The sequence below is a fragment of the Podarcis tiliguerta genome, assembly GCF_965153285.1.
Source record: "Podarcis tiliguerta genome assembly, chromosome: 2".
Classification (NCBI taxonomy): Eukaryota; Metazoa; Chordata; class Lepidosauria; order Squamata; family Lacertidae; genus Podarcis; species Podarcis tiliguerta.
This window is the reverse complement of record NC_139535.1, coordinates 63,701,044-63,708,020: the sequence shown is the minus strand read 5'-3', so window position 1 is coordinate 63,708,020 and position 6,977 is coordinate 63,701,044.

Here is a 6,977-nt window from a genome sequence, read left to right as displayed (position 1 = left end):
CATCACTCAAGCTGACATCTCCTCTCTTGAGGAGAATAAGTGACCTTTTCATATGCAGCTTAACTAGCCGGTCACACCACAACTAAATTGGGAAAAGCCATGGGTCACATCAATTCCTGGAGGCCTTAAAAACAAAAGTGAGAGGCTCTTTTCAACTTGCAAAAAAACAAAACAAAACAAAGAAAAACCTCCCTTAACATTACAAAGTTAGAGGGTTGTAACTGCCATTTCTGATAGCCTCTTTTCCAGCATGAGCAGAGGCAGGTGCGCAACACAAAATGGTGGCTAGGGGGTAATTATCAGCTGTGCAGGATTTTCAAAGCAGTCCAATAAAAGTTTGATGATGCCCAGAATTAAACTCAAATGAGGATGTGGATGAGGGTTGACCAGATAGCTGAACTTAAAAGAAAGCGATATAAGAGTCCCTTTCAGAGGCATTTGAAAATATGCAGTGAAAACAGATGACGGAGGAATGGGATTTGGGTGCATTAGTTCTAGCTTCTGGGTCAACTTCAAAGGCAGCCCTACATAGAATGGATTGCAGTAAGCCAATCTGAAGGTTACCAGCGTGTGGATAGCAGTGGTCAAGCTATCCCAGTCCAAGAAATGGCCATAGCTGTCATATAAGCCAAATCACTCCTAGCCACTGAGGGCACCTGGACTTTTAGTGAGAAAGATCTAGCCAGGTAATTAACCACTTAATGGGGCTTGGGAACCATCCCACTCCCAGAAGGCTTCTGTCCTGTCAGGATTCAGATTCAATTTGTTGGTTCTAATCTAATCTACCAATGAATCCAAGCACCAGGCCAGGGTTTGCACTGCCCCTTCCAGATCACTCGTTAAAGATAAACAGAGCTAGGTATCATCAACAAAAGGAAGACACGTTGCCCCAAGTCTCCCAATAACCACTCCTAATGATTCTATATAGATGATAAAAGGCACTGGGGACAGTAGTACCCCTTGGCTCCCCATAGCACAACTGCCTGGGGTCCGAACTGTAATCACCCAATGTTATTCTCTGAAATGGACTCTAGACTGGACTGGAACTAATACAAAACAGTGGCTTGAGCAAGTTCAGGAGGATACCTTGGTCAAAGATATCAAAAGGTATGGTACCAAATAGTATGGGAAACAGCCCTACTAGAAAAATTAACTAATAAACTGAAACTGACACAGGGACAAACAGAAGAAGACGCCTTCACCCCGGTATAGCTCCCCTTTACACAGCCCAACAGGACAATGACAATTATCCACCAACAGCATACAAATCAATATGGCTAACCTGATCCAAAACACACACACACCTCACTCACACACGAAAACAAAGATCACCACAGCCAATCACAAGCAAACAATCACACCCTAGGCCAACCCCAACCTCTCTCACCACCAAAGGAACACAAGTGAACCACACAAACAACGCTGACCCCAAACTCTACATACATTAAACATAATAGAAACACCGCCACCCGACCCCACCCCCATCCATCTTCCCTCTCTACACCCCCCTTTCTTTTTTCTTTTTTTTCTTTTCTTCTCCCCCTAATGCCTCAACAAATGAAATGGATTTGTAAAAATGTCACATGGAAAAAAACAACAACGAGGCATTACACTTCTGTAAAACAAGAAAATCCTTAATAATAAAAAACAAACAAACAAAAAAAGGATATCAAAAGGTGCTGAGAGATCAAGTAAGAATAAGAGGGACACAGTCCTCCTGTCCTCCTCATAAAAGTCATCCATCAGAGCAAGGAAGGTCAATTCCAGGTCCCTCCCTCCTCAAACACCTACTCCCAAGCACATGTTGTAAGATATAATTTCTTAGTTCTTAGTTCTTTCTTACTTTTCATAGGTGTGTCTTGAAGGCAGAGGGGCAGGGTAATGTGAGGAAATGGGTGAACATGTATTGCATGCTATTGGACAGTCTAGGCTTTGGACCAAACTTGCATCAAGTAAGCTCTGCTTCTATGCATCACCAGATAACATACAGGAGTTTTTCTATGGTTCTTTCAAGATTCTTTCCTGCTTAATTCAACAACATAAAGCACTTGAAATTTGCACTGCTGGCAAATGAATATGGGCCTATTTACAATGGACATAATACTCCAGGCCAGCGATATTTGAATCCGGATTTCAAACATGACAAAGTTTGGAAGGAACAAATCAGATTCAAGGTAAATCTCCCCTGCTATCTTTTAAATGTGCAGCCATCAGCTGATGGGGTGTATGCTACCTTTCAGTGTACTTAATCAGGAGCAAGAAAGAGACCAAGAGAGATACTGTAGCTTTATCTCATTATATCACCAGAGAACCATCACAAATCACTGTATAATTCCTTCTCTGACAGCTGGAAGCACTAAATTGTGCCTCTGTTATCCAGAACTCCCTAAACTTACAAATACAGGCCAGAAACTTTAAAGAGAAAGATAGTGTAAATCATTCTAGAGGAGGTCTACAAAAATCTTAAGACTTGCTGGCCTGTAATAGTAATAATAATAATAAAGGGTCACTTAACAATGAGGAATCTAGTTTACAGCATCCTTCTGGGAGAGATTGCCAAAGATAAGGGTGGTGGTGGTGGTTATGGAATTTCCCTCAACTTTGGCAGCACTGACAAAGATTAAAATCAGGAGGTAAAATGTTTTTAAAATAGAGCAATAATCCAGAGAGAGAGAGAGAGAGTGCGTGACCTGGGATAGATTCAGAAAATACAAAGTACTCCACCTGTTGATGTTGAGCGCTCTCTAATTTTCATTTCCCCTTTGCTCCCATAGAATCCTCTTTTAAGGGATAGCTCTCACTGAGGCAGTCAGTCTGTATCTGGGTGGGCTGTACCACTTCAGACTCACTGCCTGTGGGAAGCTCCCACGTTCAAATTAGGAAAATCATCCACCCTTGCAAAGTGGAATATCAAGAAGGGCTCTAGGTTAGATGAGTGCCTCACATGCTAGTTTTCTATCTAAAGCTTTATTCTGCATGAAGTACATTCAGGACACAGGCTTACCCCCTCAGTGAGAACTAGGCCTAGCCAGCCTTAAAGAGTGTAGAAAGCCCAGCCATTCCTGTTCCTTGTTTTTTTTTTAAGACAATAGCCCTGTTCAGAGAGGGCGCAATTTTGATGGTGGTGGCCCCTTTTATAAACCCAGCAACCACATGCTTATGTATTAACCATGGTTTACTTCTGCAGTGAGCAAATAGTCCAGTACAGTGGTACCTCTGGTTACAGACTCCACTAACCCAGAAATAGTACCTCAGGTTAGGAACTTTGCTTCAGGATGAGAACAGGATGAGAGCAGCGGCAGCAGGAGGCCCCATTAGCTAAAGTGTTACCTCAGGTTAATAACAGTTTCAGGTTGAGAACGGACCTCCAGAACAAATTAAGATCTTAACCTGAGGTACCACTGTATTTGTAATTGTTCTTCTAACCCAGGCTTCCTCAACCTCAGCCCTCCAAATGTTTTGAGACTACAATTCCCATCATCCCTGACCACTGGTCCTGCTAGCTAGGGATCATGGGAGTTGTAGGTCAAAAAAACATCTGGAGGGCCGAGGTCAAGGAAGCCTGTTCTAAGCTGTTACTGAGTCCAGTTTTCTTAGCAGTCTGTTAGCATTATTTGGAACACATTATGCAGACTTTATCTTCAACAGAGCTTGGTTGATACCCACACAGTGCAGAAACAGGCTTCTCAGGATGGGCAATATGTTTCATTCAAATTAATTTCTTTATAAACAGCAGCAGCAGCAACAAAAACAACCATAAATTACTTGAAAACTATCAGACTGATTCTAAATGTATGACCCTGAAGAGCTATCATTTTATATGTGCATAGTGCCATAGGAAATTAAATGAGAAGTTGCTTCCTCAGCCCTTTGCACTCCTTCAGATTTGAGATGATGGCACTATTCAAGGCAAGCAGTAAGGTGCCTGTTCACTATTTGCAACACAAAGCCATGCATGGTCAAAACTCTGTTGGCCATTTTCACATATTTACATAGAAAACCCTAGAGGAAAATATACCATGGGATACCCTAGTTTGGCATAACTCGTTAGGAAATGAATTAGCTTGCAATAACCTAACCAATTAGCAGGGTTACCAGACACAAATTAAAAAATAAGATCCCATGGCCTTGCTCCTGTGTTTTTCACAACAACCTGACACACTGACATTTATCAGATTGCTTTGTCCACGGTTCCCTTTCCTCCGCAGGAGAGCAATGGCTGGCTGTTGTCTTATGAGTCTGGCAAATGGCCAACAGCATCTATTGCGCCAGAAGACAAGAGTGACATGCAGCAGGGACAATACAACTCTTACATGGGAACAACCCTTAAAGGTAAAGGGACCCCTGACCATTAGGTCCAGTCGTGGCAGACTCTGGGGTTGTTGCGCTCATCTCGCTTTATTGGTCGAGGGAGCCGGCGTACAGCTTCCGGGTCATGTGGCAGCATGACTAAGCCGCTTCTGGCGAACCAGAGCAGTGCACGGAAACACCGTTTACCTTCCCGCTGGAGCGGTACCTATTTATCTACTTGCACTTTGACGTGCTATCGCACTGCTAAGTTAGCAGGAGCAGGGACTGAGCAATGGGAGCTCACCCCGTCGCGGGGATTTGAACCGCCGACCTTCTGATTGGCAAGCCCTAGGCTCTGTGGTTTAACCCACAGTGCCACCCGCATCCCATGGGAACAACCCTTACATGGGAAAAACTTTCAGAGTCATGGTAGTACAGCAAAAAAACAAGAAGTCCTGTAGCACCTTAAAGAGCAACACATTTACATTCCACTTGATTAGATGCATTTTATACTTGCAGGAGAGTACTGGTAAGTTGAACTGAAATTGGTGGACCTCACTTTCAAGTAAACAGGGACACAAAGATAAGTGCCAAGGTCTGGGCACTTGACCTGGTTATGCAACTGTCCATTGGCACTGAGCTTGGAAAGGGCAGTTATAGGCAAGTATTAGAATCTGAATATAGTTATTATTCTATTTCGTACAGAATATAAAATGCTGTGTTTTTTTCTAAACATGTAATACATTTTATATTTACAAGATACTTAATCCAACAAGAGGACAGAAAGTTGGCTGAGAAACAAAAAGAGCAAATATATTATCTGAAGAGCAAAAATATTATCTGATCTGATAACAAAAAAAAAAAAACAAGTGAGAGCCAGAGCTTGATGGCAAATTGATTAGCGAAAATCTTATGCAAATTTTGAATTCTAGCCAAGCCCCGTCCTAGTCTTGATTTATTCCAATTCAGAATAAGGAACATCCATGTACATTCTTTGGGGATTCTGAAATTCTAGAACGTGGCATTTTTAAAATAAAACACTCCCACACAAAACATAGGCTATCAGGGCACCTTAGAGAAAATGAATGGGTTTTTAACAGAAGAAGCTGACCCTCAACATTTTTGCATAATGCAAGCCTATAAATTTGAAATAATTATCTGCCAAAATGTTCCTTCTTATAAGGATGTATATATAAGAATAGCCCTGGTATATGCAGGCCTTACTCATTTACATTTCAGTAGAACCCGATGGCATTTTCTCCATCATGCAAGGATTTTGGGGTACTATAGTTGGCCTTATGTCCACGTAAGCACATAAACTGGCTCCAATCCTATGCATACTTGCCTGAAGGTATGCCCCAATGAACACAGCGTAGCTTATTTCTGTATAAGCGTGCACTGTACTGCATTAGTAAAATGCCAGCAGAAATCGTTCTACAGTTGCGCTTAGTTTTATTCGTGGCCTTAGTGAAAGAGACATTGCAAAACTAGTTTTAAGGCAGGTGCTGTGAAGAGCAGAAATAGGCCTTCCACATTTTAGCAGCTCGGTTTGTGGCTATGGCTTTTCACAGTTCGTTTGCTAAATTAGGTATTATAAAAATAGCTGGTGTGATTGAGAGGATGTGTTAATCTCCGTGGCTTTACCATTTCCCTGTAATGACTGTTTTATGTTGGGTACATGGTAAAATGTTTTATGGTGCAGGCAGGAGATTTATCCACATACATATGCTAAAGGTTCCTTGGAATGTTCTCACATAGAGAGCAAAGAGCCCTCAGCACAGAAACGAGATGCATTCAAAATATTGCTGTCATTTGTACTCCCAACACAAATGCCACCCAGCAAGAAGAAACTATTACAATCCATAAACCAATGTCAACTAGCCCAAATAAGTGCAGCTTCTAGCTTCTGTTTATTTACTTATACAAATTATATTGCTCCTCCCTCCTTCCGTTAAGGACAGAATAGTAAACATATTGTGGCAAATAACTCTCTCTCCCCACAAAATGCATCACTAGAAATATATTTAAAATAAAACAAAAAGGAATGCACTATAGAATCATAGATTTGCAGAGTTGGAAGGGATTCTGAGGGTCATCTAGTCCAACCCCCTGCAATCTCAACTAGATTATCCATGACAGATGGCCATCCAACCTCTGCTTAAAAACCTCCAAGGAAGAAGATTCCATCACCTTTCGTGGGAGTCTGTTCCATTGTCAAGCAGCTCTTATTGCCAGAAAGTTCTTCCTGATGTTTAGTTGGAATCTCGTTTCTTGTAACTTGAATCCACCAGTAGTTTTCCTACCATTTTCTAATAGTCAACAACTGAATTCACTATATAGCAGATGCATCCTATTTCTATTCAGATTGATGGCGTTTTTGATGCTGACCTCAATGGGATGTGATTGACACTTTGCAGGAATGTGCTTTTCTTTCATTGCTTCTGTGCTTATTCAAAACTCAAATGGTTTGGGTAATATCTTTGATTTGAGGAGTTTATAACTGAAGTTACTCAAGCCAAACATTTATGCGACACAAGACATAATCTGAACTACATATGAAGTTCTACATATTTACTGAGAGTTCCACTAAGTACATTGGGGTTTTACGCCACATGTTTACAGGAGTACATCCTTAACAGTGCAATCTACTAAGAAGCAAGACCCACTGAATGTAATGGGATTACTTC